The sequence below is a fragment of the Diprion similis genome, chromosome 9 (assembly GCF_021155765.1).
Source record: "Diprion similis isolate iyDipSimi1 chromosome 9, iyDipSimi1.1, whole genome shotgun sequence".
NCBI classification, from domain to species: Eukaryota; Metazoa; Arthropoda; class Insecta; order Hymenoptera; family Diprionidae; genus Diprion; species Diprion similis.
Genome location: NC_060113.1, coordinates 13570008 through 13586896, shown reverse-complemented (window position 1 = coordinate 13586896; position 16889 = coordinate 13570008).

The following is a 16889-nucleotide window of genomic DNA, read 5'->3' as shown; positions in this document are numbered from 1 at the left end:
GGTGAGTAACTTTTTTTCTATACATGCTAGCGACCTAAAACTTGTTTTATCGCATTCAGCGCGTCGAATTACGCCGGAAACGGTCGTCTCTGTTTTGATATTGCTTAAAACACGAAGTCGAATTCCGTTCGTTTGTTTCGTGGATATCGGTAAGTAACTTTTTTTCTATACATGCTAGCGACCTAAAACTTGTTTCATCGCATTCAGCGCGTCAAATTACGCCGGAAACGGTCGTCTTTGTTTTGATGTTGCTCAAAACACGAAGTCGAATTTTGTTCGTTTGTTCCGTGGATATCGGTGAGTAACTTTTTTTCTATACATGCTAGCGACCTGAAACTTGTTTCATCGCATTCAGCGCGTCAAATTACGCCGGAAACAACCGTCTTTCTCTTGATATTGCTCGATAGACGAAGTCGGAGTCCGTTTGTTTGTTTTTCAGATATCGGTTAGTAACTTTTTTTCTATACATGCTAGCGACCTAAAACTTGTTTTATCGCATTCAGCGCAGCAAATTACGCCGGAAACGGTCGTCTTTGTTCTGATATTGCTCAAAACACGGAGTCGAATTCCGTTTGTTTGTTTCGTGGATATCGGTGAGTAACTTTTTTCTATACATGCTAGCGACCTAAAACTTGTTTTATCGCATTCAGCGCGTCAAATTACGCCGGAAACGGTCGTCTTTGTTTTGATATTGCTTGAAACACGAAGTCGAATTCCGTTCGTTTGTTTCGCGGATATCGGTGAGTAACTTTTTTTCTATACATGCTAGCGACCTAAAACTTGTTTTATCGCATTCAGCGCGTCAAATTACGCCGGAAACGGTCGTCTTTGTTTTGATGTTGCTCAAAACACGAAGTCGAATTCCGTTCGTTTGTTCCGTGGATATCGGTGAGTAACTTTTTTTCTATACATGCTAGCGACCTGAAACTTGTTTCATCGCATTTAGCCCGTCAAATTACGCCGGAAACGGTCGTCTTTGTTCTGATATTGCTCAAAACACGGAGTCAATTTCCGTTCGTTTGTTTCGTGGATATCGGTGAGTAACTTTTCTTCTATACATGCTAGCGACCTAAAACTTGTTTCATCGCATTCAGCGCGTCAAATTACGCCGGAAACGGTCGTCTTTGTTTTGATATTGCTTAAAACACGAAGTCGAATTCCGTTCGTTTGTTTCGTGGATATCGGTGAGTAACTTTTTTTCTATACATGCTAGCGACCTAAAACTTGTTTTATCGCATTCAGCGCGTTAAATTACGCCGGAAACGGTCGTCTTTGTTTTGATGTTGCTCAAAACACGAAGTCGAATTCCGTTCGTTTGTTCCGTGGATATCGGTGAGTAACTTTTTTTCTATACATGCTAGCGACCTGAAACTTGTTTCATCGCATTCAGCCCGTCAAATTACGCCGGAAACGGTCGTCTTTGTTCTGATATTGCTCAAAACACGGAGTCAATTTCCGTTCGTTTGTTTCGTGGATATCGGTGAGTAACTTTTTTTCTATACATGCTAGCGACCTAAAACTTGTTTCATCGCATTCAGCGCGTCAAATTACGCCGGAAGCGGTCGTCTTTGTTTTGATATTGCTTAAAACACGAAGTCGAATTCCGTTCGTTTGTTTCGTGGATATCAGTGAGTAACTTTTTTTCTATACATGCTAGCGACCTAAAACTTGTTTTATCGCATTCAGCGCGTCAAATTACGCCGGAAACGGTCGTCTTTGTTTTGATGTTGCTCAAAACACGAAGTCGAATTCCGTTCGTTTGTTCCGTGGATATCGGTGAGTAACTTTTTTTCTATACATGCTAGCGACCTGAAACTTGTTTCATCGCATTCAGCCCGTCAAATTACGCCGGAAACGGTCGTCTTTGTTCTGATATTGCTCAAAACACGGAGTCAATTTCCGTTCGTTTGTTTCGTGGATATCGGTGAGTAACTTTTTTTCTATACATGCTAGCGACCTAAAACTTGTTTCATCGCATTCAGCGCGTCAAATTACGCCGGAAACGGTCGTCTTTGTTCTGATATTGCTCAAAACACGGAGTCAATTTCCGTTCGTTTGTTTCGTGGATATCGGTGAGTAACTTTTTTTCTATACATGCTAGCGACCTAAAACTTGTTTTATCGCATTCAGCGCGTCAAATTACGCCGGAAACGGTCGTCTTTGTTTTGATATTGCTTAAAACACGAAGTCGAATTCCGTTCGTTTGTTTCGTGGATATCGGTGGGTAACTTTTTTTCTATACATGCTAGCGACCTAAAACTTGTTTCATCGCATTCAGCGCGTCAAATTACGCCGGAAACGGTCGTCTTTGTTTTGATGTTGCTCAAAACACGAAGTCGAATTCCGTTCGTTTGTTCCGTGGATATCGGTGAGTAACTTTTTTTCTATACATGCTAGCGACCTGAAACTTGTTTCATCGCATTCAGCGCGTCAAATTACGCCGGAAACACCCGTCTTTCTCTTGATATTGCTCGATAGACGAAGTCGGAGTCCGTTTGTTTGTTTTTCAGATATCGGTTAGTAACTTTTTTTCTATACATGCTAGCGACCTAAAACTTGTTTTATCGCATTCAGCCTGTCAAATTACGCCGGAAACGGTCGTCTTTGTTTTGATATTGCTCAAAACACGACGTCGAATTCCGTTCGTTTGTTTCGTGGATATCGGTGAGTAACTTTTTTTCTATACATGCTAGCGACCTAAAACTTGTTTTATCGCATTCAGCGCGTCAAATTACGCCGGAAACGGCCGTATTTGTTTTGATATTGCTCGAAACACGAAGTCGAAGTCCGTTTGTTTGTTTTTCAGATATCGGTTGGTAACTTTTTCTCTATACATGCTAGCGACCTAAAACTTGTTTCATCGCATTCAGCGCGTCAAATTACGCCGGAAACGGTCGTCTTTGTTCTGATATTGCTCAAAACACGGAGTCGAATTCCGTTTGTTTGTTTCGTGGATATCGGTGAGTAACTTTTTTGCTATACATGCTAGCGACCTAAAACTTGTTTCATCGCATTCAGCGCGTCAAATTACGCCGGAAACGGCCGTCTTTGTTTTGATATTGCTTAAAACACGAAGTCGAAGTCCGTTTGTTTGTTTTTCAGATATCGGTTGGTAACTTGTTTTCTATACATGCTAGCGACCTAAAACTTGTTTCATCGCATTCAGCGCGTCAAATTACGCCGGAAACGGTCGTCTTTGTTCTGATATTGCTCAAAACACGGAGTCAATTTCCGTTCGTTTGTTTCGTGGATATCGGTGAGTAACTTTTTTCTATACATGCTAGCGACCTAAAACTTGTTTTATCGCATTCAGCGCGTCGAATTACGCCGGAAACGGTCGTCTTTGTTTTGATATTGCTTAAAACACGAAGTCGAATTCCGTTCGTTTGTTTCGTGGATATCGGTGAGTAACTTTTTTTCTATACATGCTAGCGACCTAAAACTTGTTTTATCGCATTCAGCGCGTCAAATTACGCCGGAAACGGTCGTCTTTGTTTTGATGTTGCTCAAAACACGAAGTCGAATTTTGTTCGTTTGTTCCGTGGATATCGGTGAGTAACTTTTTTTCTTAACATGCTAGCGACCTGAAACTTGTTTCATCGCATTCAGCGCGTCAAATTACGCCGGAAACAACCGTCTTTCTCTTGATATTGCTCGATAGACGAAGTCGGAGTCCGTTTGTTTGTTTTTCAGATATCGGTTAGTAACTTTTTTTCTATACATGCTAGCGACCTAAAACTTGTTTTATCGCATTCAGCGCAGCAAATTACGCCGGAAACGGTCGTCTTTGTTCTGATATTGCTCAAAACACGGAGTCGAATTCCGTTTGTTTGTTTCGTGGATATCGGTGAGTAACTTTTTTCTATACATGCTAGCGACCTAAAACTTGTTTTATCGCATTCAGCGCGTCAAATTACGCCGGAAACGGTCGTCTTTGTTTTGATATTGCTTAAAACACGAAGTCGAATTCCGTTCTTTTGTTTCGTGGATATCGGTGAGTAACTTTTTTTCTATACATGCTAGCGACCTAAAACTTGTTTTATCGCATTCAGCGCGTCAAATTACGCCGGAAACGGTCGTCTTTGTTTTGATGTTGCTCAAAACACGAAGTCGAATTCCGTTCGTTTGTTCCGTGGATATCGGTGAGTAACTTTTTTTCTATACATGCTAGCGACCTGAAACTTGTTTCATCGCATTCAGCCCGTTAAATTACGCCGGAAACGGTCGTCTTTGTTCTGATATTGCTCAAAACACGGAGTCAATTTCCGTTCGTTTGTTTCGTGGATATCGGTGAGTAACTTTTCTTCTATACATGCTAGCGACCTAAAACTTGTTTCATCGCATTCAGCGCGTCAAATTACGCCGGAAACGGTCGTCTTTGTTTTGATATTGCTTAAAACACGAAGTCGAATTCCGTTCGTTTGTTTCGTGGATATCGGTGAGTAACTTTTTTTCTATACATGCTAGCGACCTAAAACTTGTTTTATCGCATTCAGCGCGTTAAATTACGCCGGAAACGGTCGTCTTTGTTTTGATGTTGCTCAAAACACGAAGTCGAATTCCGTTCGTTTGTTCCGTGGATATCGGTGAGTAACTTTTTTTCTATACATGCTAGCGACCTAAAACTTGTTTCATCGCATTCAGCGCGTCAAATAACGCCGGAAACGGTCGTCTTTGTTTTGATATTGCTTGAAACACGAAGTCGAATTCCGTTCGTTTGTTTCGTGGATATCAGTGAGTAACTTTTTTTCTATACATGCTAGCGACCTAAAACTTGTTTTATCGCATTCAGCGCGTCAAATTACGCCGGAAACGGTCGTCTTTGTTTTGTTGTTGCTCCAAACACGAAGTCGAATTCCGTTCGTTTGTTCCGTGGATATCGGTGAGTAACTTTTTTTCTATACATGCTAGCGACCTGAAACTTGTTTCATCGCATTCAGCCCGTCAAATTACGCCGGAAACGGTCGTCTTTGTTCTGATATTGCTCAAAACACGGAGTCAATTTCCGTTCGTTTGTTTCGTGGATATCGGTGAGTAACTTTTTTTCTATACATGCTAGCGACCTAAAACTTGTCTCATCGCATTCAGCGCGTCAAATTACGCCGGAAACGGTCGTCTTTGTTCTGATATTGCTCAAAACACGGAGTCAATTTCCGTTCGTTTGTTTCGTGGATATCGGTGAGTAACTTTTTTTCTATACATGCTAGCGACCTAAAACTTGTTTTATCGCATTCAGCGCGTCAAATTACGCCGGAAACGGTCGTCTTTGTTTTGATATTGCTTAAAACACGAAGTCGAATTCCGTTCGTTTGTTTCGTGGATATCGGTGGGTAACTTTTTTTCTATACATGCTAGCGACCTAAAACTTGTTTCATCGCATTCAGCGCGTCAAATTACGCCGGAAACGGTCGTCTTTGTTTCGATGTTGCTTAAAACACGAAGTCGAATTCCGTTCGTTTGTTCCGTGGATATCGGTGAGTAACTTTTTTTCTATACATGCTAGCGACCTGAAACTTGTTTCATCGCATTCAGCGCGTCAAATTAGCCGGAAACAACCGTCTTTCTCTTGATATTGCTCGATAGACGGAGTCGGAGTCCGTTTGTTTGTTTTTCAGATATCGGTTAGTAACTTTTTTTCTATACATGCTAGCGACCTAAAACTTGTTTTATCGCATTCAGCCTGTCAAATTACGCCGGAAACGGTCGTCTTTGTTTTGATATTGCTCAAAACACGACGTCGAATTCCGTTCGTTTGTTTCGTGGATATCGGTGAGTAACTTTTTTTCTATACATGCTAGCGACCTAAAACTTGTTTTATCGCATTCAGCGCGTCAAATTACGCCGGAAACGGTCGTCTTTGTTTTGATATTGCTTAAAACACGAAGTCGAATTCCGTTCGTTTGTTTCGTGGATATCGGTGAGTAACTTTTTTTCTATACATGCTAGCGACCTAAAACTTGTTTTATCGCATTCAGCGCGTCAAATTACGCCGGAAACGGTCGTCTTTGTTTTGATGTTGCTCAAAACACGAAGTCGAATTTTGTTCGTTTGTTCCGTGGATATCGGTGAGTAACTTTTTTTCTTAACATGCTAGCGACCTGAAACTTGTTTCATCGCATTCAGCGCGTCAAATTACGCCGGAAACAACCGTCTTTCTCTTGATATTGCTCGATAGACGAAGTCGGAGTCCGTTTGTTTGTTTTTCAGATATCGGTTAGTAACTTTTTTTCTATACATGCTAGCGACCTAAAACTTGTTTTATCGCATTCAGCGCAGCAAATTACGCCGGAAACGGTCGTCTTTGTTCTGATATTGCTCAAAACACGGAGTCGAATTCCGTTTGTTTGTTTCGTGGATATCGGTGAGTAACTTTTTTCTATACATGCTAGCGACCTAAAACTTGTTTTATCGCATTCAGCGCGTCAAATTACGCCGGAAACGGTCGTCTTTGTTTTGATATTGCTTAAAACACGAAGTCGAATTCCGTTCTTTTGTTTCGTGGATATCGGTGAGTAACTTTTTTTCTATACATGCTAGCGACCTAAAACTTGTTTTATCGCATTCAGCGCGTCAAATTACGCCGGAAACGGTCGTCTTTGTTTTGATGTTGCTCAAAACACGAAGTCGAATTCCGTTCGTTTGTTCCGTGGATATCGGTGAGTAACTTTTTTTCTATACATGCTAGCGACCTGAAACTTGTTTCATCGCATTCAGCCCGTCAAATTACGCCGGAAACGGTCGTCTTTGTTCTGATATTGCTCAAAACACGGAGTCAATTTCCGTTCGTTTGTTTCGTGGATATCGGTGAGTAACTTTTCTTCTATACATGCTAGCGACCTAAAACTTGTTTCATCGCATTCAGCGCGTCAAATTACGCCGGAAACGGTCGTCTTTGTTTTGATATTGCTTAAAACACGAAGTCGAATTCCGTTCGTTTGTTTCGTGGATATCGGTGAGTAACTTTTTTTCTATACATGCTAGCGACCTAAAACTTGTTTTATCGCATTCAGCGCGTTAAATTACGCCGGAAACGGTCGTCTTTGTTTTGATGTTGCTCAAAACACGAAGTCGAATTCCGTTCGTTTGTTCCGTGGATATCGGTGAGTAACTTTTTTTCTATACATGCTAGCGACCTGAAACTTGTTTCATCGCATTCAGCCCGTCAAATTACGCCGGAAACGGTCGTCTTTGTTCTGATATTGCTCAAAACACGGAGTCAATTTCCGTTCGTTTGTTTCGTGGATATCGGTGAGTAACTTTTTTTCTATACATGCTAGCGACCTAAAACTTGTTTCATCGCATTCAGCGCGTCAAATTACGCCGGAAACGGTCGTCTTTGTTTTGATATTGCTTAAAACACGAAGTCGAATTCCGTTCGTTTGTTTCGTGGATATCAGTGAGTAACTTTTTTTCTATACATGCTAGCGACCTAAAACTTGTTTTATCGCATTCAGCGCGTCAAATTACGCCGGAAACGGTCGTCTTTGTTTTGTTGTTGCTCCAAACACGAAGTCGAATTCCGTTCGTTTGTTCCGTGGATATCGGTGAGTAACTTTTTTTCTATACATGCTAGCGACCTGAAACTTGTTTCATCGCATTCAGCCCGTCAAATTACGCCGGAAACGGTCGTCTTTGTTCTGATATTGCTCAAAACACGGAGTCAATTTCCGTTCGTTTGTTTCGTGGATATCGGTGAGTAACTTTTTTTCTATACATGCTAGCGACCTAAAACTTGTCTCATCGCATTCAGCGCGTCAAATTACGCCGGAAACGGTCGTCTTTGTTCTGATATTGCTCAAAACACGGAGTCAATTTCCGTTCGTTTGTTTCGTGGATATCGGTGAGTAACTTTTTTTCTATACATGCTAGCGACCTGAAACTTGTTTTATCGCATTCAGCGCGTCAAATTACGCCGGAAACGGTCGTCTTTGTTTTGATATTGCTTAAAACACGAAGTCGAATTCCGTTCGTTTGTTTCGTGGATATCGGTGGGTAACTTTTTTTCTATACATGCTAGCGACCTAAAACTTGTTTCATCGCATTCAGCGCGTCAAATTACGCCGGAAACGGTCGTCTTTGTTTTGATGTTGCTTAAAACACGAAGTCGAATTCCGTTCGTTTGTTCCGTGGATATCGGTGAGTAACTTTTTTTCTATACATGCTAGCGACCTGAAACTTGTTTCATCGCATTCAGCGCGTCAAATTAGCCGGAAACAACCGTCTTTCTCTTGATATTGCTCGATAGACGAAGTCGGAGTCCGTTTGTTTGTTTTTCAGATATCGGTTAGTAACTTTTTTTCTATACATGCTAGCGACCTAAAACTTGTTTTATCGCATTCAGCCTGTCAAATTACGCCGGAAACGGTCGTCTTTGTTTTGATATTGCTCAAAACACGACGTCGAATTCCGTTCGTTTGTTTCGTGGATATCGGTGAGTAACTTTTTTTCTATACATGCTAGCGACCTAAAACTTGTTTTATCGCATTCAGCGCGTCAAATTACGCCGGAAACGGTCGTCTTTGTTTTGATATTGCTTAAAACACGAAGTCGAATTCCGTTCGTTTGTTTCGTGGATATCGGTGAGTAACTTTTTTTCTATACATGCTAGCGACCTAAAACTTGTTTTATCGCATTCAGCGCGTCAAATTACGCCGGAAACGGTCGTCTTTGTTTTGATGTTGCTCAAAACACGAAGTCGAATTCCGTTCGTTTGTTCCGTGGATATCGGTGAGTAACTTTTTTTCTATACATGCTAGCGACCTGAAACTTGTTTCATCGCATTCAGCGCGTCAAATTACGCCGGAAACGGTCGTCTTTGTTCTGATATTGCTCAAAACACGGAGTCAATTTCCGTTCGTTTGTTTCGTGGATATCGGTGAGTAACTTTTTTTCTATACATGCTAGCGACCTAAAACTTGTCTCATCGCATTCAGCGCGTCAAATTACGCCGGAAACGGTCGTCTTTGTTCTGATATTGCTCAAAACACGGAGTCAATTTCCGTTCGTTTGTTTCGTGGATATCGGTGAGTAACTTTTATTCTATACATGCTAGCGACCTAAAACTTGTTTTATCGCATTCAGCGCGTCAAATTACGCCGGAAACGGTCGTCTTTGTTTTGATATTGCCTAAAACACGAAGTCGAATTCCGTTCGTTTGTTTCGTGGATATCGGTGGGTAACTTTTTTTCTATACATGCTAGCGACCTAAAACTTGTTTCATCGCATTCAGCGCGTCAAATTGCGCCGGAAACGGTCGTCTTTGTTTTGATGTTGCTTAAAACACGAAGTCGAATTCCGTTCGTTTGTTCCGTGGATATCGGTGAGTAACTTTTTTTCTATACATGCTAGCGACCTGAAACTTGTTTCATCGCATTCAGCGCGTCAAATTAGCCGGAAACAACCGTCTTTCTCTTGATATTGCTCGATAGACGAAGTCGGAGTCCGTTTGTTTGTTTTTCAGATATCGGTTAGTAACTTTTTTTCTATACATGCTAGCGACCTAAAACTTGTTTTATCGCATTCAGCCTGTCAAATTACGCCGGAAACGGTCGTCTTTGTTTTGATATTGCTCAAAACACGACGTCGAATTCCGTTCGTTTGTTTCGTGGATATCGGTGAGTAACTTTTTTTCTATACATGCTAGCGACCTAAAACTTGTTTTATCGCATTCAGCGCGTCAAATTACGCCGGAAACGGTCGTCTTTGTTTTGATATTGCTTAAAACACGAAGTCGAATTCCGTTCGTTTGTTTCGTGGATATCGGTGAGTAACTTTTTTTCTATACATGCTAGCGACCTAAAACTTGTTTTATCGCATTCAGCGCGTCAAATTACGCCGGAAACGGTCGTCTTTGTTTTGATGTTGCTCAAAACACGAAGTCGAATTTTGTTCGTTTGTTCCGTGGATATCGGTGAGTAACTTTTTTTCTTAACATGCTAGCGACCTGAAACTTGTTTCATCGCATTCAGCGCGTCAAATTACGCCGGAAACAACCGTCTTTCTCTTGATATTGCTCGATAGACGAAGTCGGAGTCCGTTTGTTTGTTTTTCAGATATCGGTTAGTAACTTTTTTTCTATACATGCTAGCGACCTAAAACTTGTTTTATCGCATTCAGCGCAGCAAATTACGCCGGAAACGGTCGTCTTTGTTCTGATATTGCTCAAAACACGGAGTCGAATTCCGTTTGTTTGTTTCGTGGATATCGGTGAGTAACTTTTTTCTATACATGCTAGCGACCTAAAACTTGTTTTATCGCATTCAGCGCGTCAAATTACGCCGGAAACGGTCGTCTTTGTTTTGATATTATTTAAAACACGAAGTCGAATTCCGTTCTTTTGTTTCGTGGATATCGGTGAGTAACTTTTTTTCTATACATGCTAGCGACCTAAAACTTGTTTTATCGCATTCAGCGCGTCAAATTACGCCGGAAACGGTCGTCTTTGTTTTGATGTTGCTCAAAACACGAAGTCGAATTCCGTTCGTTTGTTCCGTGGATATCGGTGAGTAACTTTTTTTCTATACATGCTAGCGACCTGAAACTTGTTTCATCGCATTCAGCCCGTCAAATTACGCCGGAAACGGTCGTCTTTGTTCTGATATTGCTCAAAACACGGAGTCAATTTCCGTTCGTTTGTTTCGTGGATATCGGTGAGTAACTTTTCTTCTATACATGCTAGCGACCTAAAACTTGTTTCATCGCATTCAGCGCGTCAAATTACGCCGGAAACGGTCGTCTTTGTTTTGATATTGCTTAAAACACGAAGTCGAATTCCGTTCGTTTGTTTCGTGGATATCGGTGGGTAACTTTTTTTCTATACATGCTAGCGACCTAAAACTTGTTTTATCGCATTCAGCGCGTTAAATTACGCCGGAAACGGTCGTCTTTGTTTTGATGTTGCTCAAAACACGAAGTCGAATTCCGTTCGTTTGTTCCGTGGATATCGGTGAGTAACTTTTTTTCTATACATGCTAGCGACCTGAAACTTGTTTCATCGCATTCAGCCCGTCAAATTACGCCGGAAACGGTCGTCTTTGTTCTGATATTGCTCAAAACACGGAGTCAATTTCCGTTCGTTTGTTTCGTGGATATCGGTGAGTAACTTTTTTTCTATACATGCTAGCGACCTAAAACTTGTTTCATCGCATTCAGCGCGTCAAATTACGCCGGAAACGGTCGTCTTTGTTTTGATATTGCTTAAAACACGAAGTCGAATTCCGTTCGTTTGTTTCGTGGATATCAGTGAGTAACTTTTTTTCTATACATGCTAGCGACCTAAAACTTGTTTTATCGCATTCAGCGCGTCAAATTACGCCGGAAACGGTCGTCTTTGTTTTGTTGTTGCTCCAAACACGAAGTCGAATTCCGTTCGTTTGTTCCGTGGATATCGGTGAGTAACTTTTTTTCTATACATGCTAGCGACCTGAAACTTGTTTCATCGCATTCGGCCCGTCAAATTACGCCGGAAACGGTCGTCTTTGTTCTGATATTGCTCAAAACACGGAGTCAATTTCCGTTCGTTTGTTTCGTGGATATCGGTGAGTAACTTTTTTTCTATACATGCTAGCGACCTAAAACTTGTCTCATCGCATTCAGCGCGTCAAATTACGCCGGAAACGGTCGTCTTTGTTCTGATATTGCTCAAAACACGGAGTCAATTTCCGTTCGTTTGTTTCGTGGATATCGGTGAGTAACTTTTTTTCTATACATGCTAGCGACCTAAAACTTGTTTTATCGCATTCAGCGCGTCAAATTACGCCGGAAACGGTCGTCTTTGTTTTGATATTGCTTAAAACACGAAGTCGAATTCCGTTCGTTTGTTTCGTGGATATCGGTGGGTAACTTTTTTTCTATACATGCTAGCGACCTAAAACTTGTTTCATCGCATTCAGCGCGTCAAATTACGCCGGAAACGGTCGTCTTTGTTTTGATGTTGCTTAAAACACGAAGTCGAATTCCGTTCGTTTGTTCCGTGGATATCGGTGAGTAACTTTTTTTCTATACATGCTAGCGACCTGAAACTTGTTTCATCGCATTCAGCGCGTCAAATTAGCCGGAAACAACCGTCTTTCTCTTGATATTGCTCGATAGACGAAGTCGGAGTCCGTTTGTTTGTTTTTCAGATATCGGTTAGTAACTTTTTTTCTATACATGCTAGCGACCTAAAACTTGTTTTATCGCATTCAGCCTGTCAAATTACGCCGGAAACGGTCGTCTTTGTTTTGATATTGCTCAAAACACGACGTCGAATTCCGTTCGTTTGTTTCGTGGATATCGGTGAGTAACTTTTTTTCTATACATGCTAGCGACCTAAAACTTGTTTTATCGCATTCAGCGCGTCAAATTACGCCGGAAACGGTCGTCTTTGTTTTGATATTGCTTAAAACACGAAGTCGAATTCCGTTCGTTTGTTTCGTGGATATCGGTGAGTAACTTTTTTTCTATACATGCTAGCGACCTGAAACTTGTTTCATCGCATTCGGCCCGTCAAATTACGCCGGAAACGGTCGTCTTTGTTCTGATATTGCTCAAAACACGGAGTCAATTTCCGTTCGTTTGTTTCGTGGATATCGGTGAGTAACTTTTTTTCTATACATGCTAGCGACCTAAAACTTGTCTCATCGCATTCAGCGCGTCAAATTACGCCGGAAACGGTCGTCTTTGTTCTGATATTGCTCAAAACACGGAGTCAATTTCCGTTCGTTTGTTTCGTGGATATCGGTGAGTAACTTTTTTTCTATACATGCTAGCGACCTAAAACTTGTTTTATCGCATTCAGCGCGTCAAATTACGCCGGAAACGGTCGTCTTTGTTTTGATATTGCTTAAAACACGAAGTCGAATTCCGTTCGTTTGTTTCGTGGATATCGGTGGGTAACTTTTTTTCTATACATGCTAGCGACCTAAAACTTGTTTCATCGCATTCAGCGCGTCAAATTACGCCGGAAACGGTCGTCTTTGTTTTGATGTTGCTTAAAACACGAAGTCGAATTCCGTTCGTTTGTTCCGTGGATATCGGTGAGTAACTTTTTTTCTATACATGCTAGCGACCTGAAACTTGTTTCATCGCATTCAGCGCGTCAAATTAGCCGGAAACAACCGTCTTTCTCTTGATATTGCTCGATAGACGAAGTCGGAGTCCGTTTGTTTGTTTTTCAGATATCGGTTAGTAACTTTTTTTCTATACATGCTAGCGACCTAAAACTTGTTTTATCGCATTCAGCCTGTCAAATTACGCCGGAAACGGTCGTCTTTGTTTTGATATTGCTCAAAACACGACGTCGAATTCCGTTCGTTTGTTTCGTGGATATCGGTGAGTAACTTTTTTTCTATACATGCTAGCGACCTAAAACTTGTTTTATCGCATTCAGCGCGTCAAATTACGCCGGAAACGGTCGTCTTTGTTTTGATATTGCTTAAAACACGAAGTCGAATTCCGTTCGTTTGTTTCGTGGATATCGGTGAGTAACTTTTTTTCTATACATGCTAGCGACCTGAAACTTGTTTCATCGCATTCGGCCCGTCAAATTACGCCGGAAACGGTCGTCTTTGTTCTGATATTGCTCAAAACACGGAGTCAATTTCCGTTCGTTTGTTTCGTGGATATCGGTGAGTAACTTTTTTTCTATACATGCTAGCGACCTAAAACTTGTCTCATCGCATTCAGCGCGTCAAATTACGCCGGAAACGGTCGTCTTTGTTCTGATATTGCTCAAAACACGGAGTCAATTTCCGTTCGTTTGTTTCGTGGATATCGGTGAGTAACTTTTTTTCTATACATGCTAGCGACCTAAAACTTGTTTTATCGCATTCAGCGCGTCAAATTACGCCGGAAACGGTCGTCTTTGTTTTGATATTGCTTAAAACACGAAGTCGAATTCCGTTCGTTTGTTTCGTGGATATCGGTGGGTAACTTTTTTTCTATACATGCTAGCGACCTAAAACTTGTTTCATCGCATTCAGCGCGTCAAATTACGCCGGAAACGGTCGTCTTTGTTTTGATGTTGCTTAAAACACGAAGTCGAATTCCGTTCGTTTGTTCCGTGGATATCGGTGAGTAACTTTTTTTCTATACATGCTAGCGACCTGAAACTTGTTTCATCGCATTCAGCGCGTCAAATTAGCCGGAAACAACCGTCTTTCTCTTGATATTGCTCGATAGACGAAGTCGGAGTCCGTTTGTTTGTTTTTCAGATATCGGTTAGTAACTTTTTTTCTATACATGCTAGCGACCTAAAACTTGTTTTATCGCATTCAGCCTGTCAAATTACGCCGGAAACGGTCGTCTTTGTTTTGATATTGCTCAAAACACGACGTCGAATTCCGTTCGTTTGTTTCGTGGATATCGGTGAGTAACTTTTTTTCTATACATGCTAGCGACCTAAAACTTGTTTTATCGCATTCAGCGCGTCAAATTACGCCGGAAACGGTCGTCTTTGTTTTGATATTGCTTAAAACACGAAGTCGAATTCCGTTCGTTTGTTTCGTGGATATCGGTGAGTAACTTTTTTTCTATACATGCTAGCGACCTAAAACTTGTTTTATCGCATTCAGCGCGTCAAATTGCGCCGGAAACGGTCGTCTTTGTTTTGATGTTGCTCAAAACACGAAGTCGAATTCCGTTCGTTTGTTCCGTGGATATCGGTGAGTAACTTTTTTTCTATACATGCTAGCGACCTGAAACTTGTTTCATCGCATTCAGCCCGTCAAATTACGCCGGAAACGGTCGTCTTTGTTCTGATATTGCTCAAAACACGGAGTCAATTTCCGTTCGTTTGTTTCGTGGATATCGGTGAGTAACTTTTTTTCTATACATGCTAGCGACCTAAAACTTGTTTCATCGCATTCAGCGCGTCAAATTACGCCGGAAACGGTCGTCTTTGTTTCGATATTGCTTAAAACACGAAGTCGAATTCCGTTCGTTTGTTTCGTGGATATCGGTGAGTAACTTTTTTTCTATACATGCTAGCGACCTAAAACTTGTTTTATCGCATTCAGCGCGTCAAATTACGCCGGAAACGGTCGTCTTTGTTTTGATGTTGCTCAAAACACGAAGTCGAATTCCGTTCGTTTGTTCCGTGGATATCGGTGAGTAACTTTTTTTCTATACATGCTAGCGACCTGAAACTTGTTTCATCGCATTCAGCCCGTCAAATTACGCCGGAAACGGTCGTCTTTGTTCTGATATTGCTCAAAACACGGAGTCAATTTCCGTTCGTTTGTTTCGTGGATATCGGTGAGTAACTTTTTTTCTATACATGCTAGCGACCTAAAACTTGTTTTATCGCATTCAGCGCGTCAAATTACGCCGGAAACGGTCGTCTTTGTTTTGATATTGCTTAAAACACGAAGTCGAATTCCGTTCGTTTGTTTCGTGGATATCGGTGGGTAACTTTTTTTCTATACATGCTAGCGACCTAAAACTTGTTTCATCGCATTCAGCGCGTCAAATTACGCCGGAAACGGTCGTCTTTGTTTTGATGTTGCTTAAAACACGAAGTCGAATTCCGTTCGTTTGTTCCGTGGATATCGGTGAGTAACTTTTTTTCTATACATGCTAGCGACCTGAAACTTGTTTCATCGCATTCAGCGCGTCAAATTAGCCGGAAACAACCGTCTTTCTCTTGATATTGCTCGATAGACGAAGTCGGAGTCCGTTTGTTTGTTTTTCAGATATCGGTTAGTAACTTTTTTTCTATACATGCTAGCGACCTAAAACTTGTTTTATCGCATTCAGCCTGTCAAATTACGCCGGAAACGGTCGTCTTTGTTTTGATATTGCTCAAAACACGACGTCGAATTCCGTTCGTTTGTTTCGTGGATATCGGTGAGTAACTTTTTTTCTATACATGCTAGCGACCTAAAACTTGTTTTATCGCATTCAGCGCGTCAAATTACGCCGGAAACGGTCGTCTTTGTTTTGATATTGCTTAAAACACGAAGTCGAATTCCGTTCGTTTGTTTCGTGGATATCGGTGAGTAACTTTTTTTCTATACATGCTAGCGACCTAAAACTTGTTTTATCGCATTCAGCGCGTCAAATTACGCCGGAAACGGTCGTCTTTGTTTTGATGTTGCTCAAAACACGAAGTCGAATTCCGTTCGTTTGTTCCGTGGATATCGGTGAGTAACTTTTTTTCTATACATGCTAGCGACCTGAAACTTGTTTCATCGCATTCAGCCCGTCAAATTACGCCGGAAACGGTCGTCTTTGTTCTGATATTGCTCAAAACACGGAGTCAATTTCCGTTCGTTTGTTTCGTGGATATCGGTGAGTAACTTTTTTTCTATACATGCTAGCGACCTAAAACTTGTTTCATCGCATTCAGCGCGTCAAATTACGCCGGAAACGGTCGTCTTTGTTTCGATATTGCTTAAAACACGAAGTCGAATTCCGTTCGTTTGTTTCGTGGATATCGGTGAGTAACTTTTTTTCTATACATGCTAGCGACCTAAAACTTGTTTTATCGCATTCAGCGCGTCAAATTACGCCGGAAACGGTCGTCTTTGTTTTGATGTTGCTCAAAACACGAAGTCGAATTCCGTTCGTTTGTTCCGTGGATATCGGTGAGTAACTTTTTTTCTATACATGCTAGCGACCTGAAACTTGTTTCATCGCATTCAGCCCGTCAAATTACGCCGGAAACGGTCGTCTTTGTTCTGATATTGCTCAAAACACGGAGTCAATTTCCGTTCGTTTGTTTCGTGGATATCGGTGAGTAACTTTTTTTCTATACATGCTAGCGACCTAAAACTTGTTTTATCGCATTCAGCGCGTCAAATTACGCCGGAAACGGTCGTCTTTGTTTTGATATTGCTTGAAACACGAAGTCGAATTCCGTTCGTTTGTTTCGTGGATATCGGTGGGTAACTTTTTTTCTATACATGCTA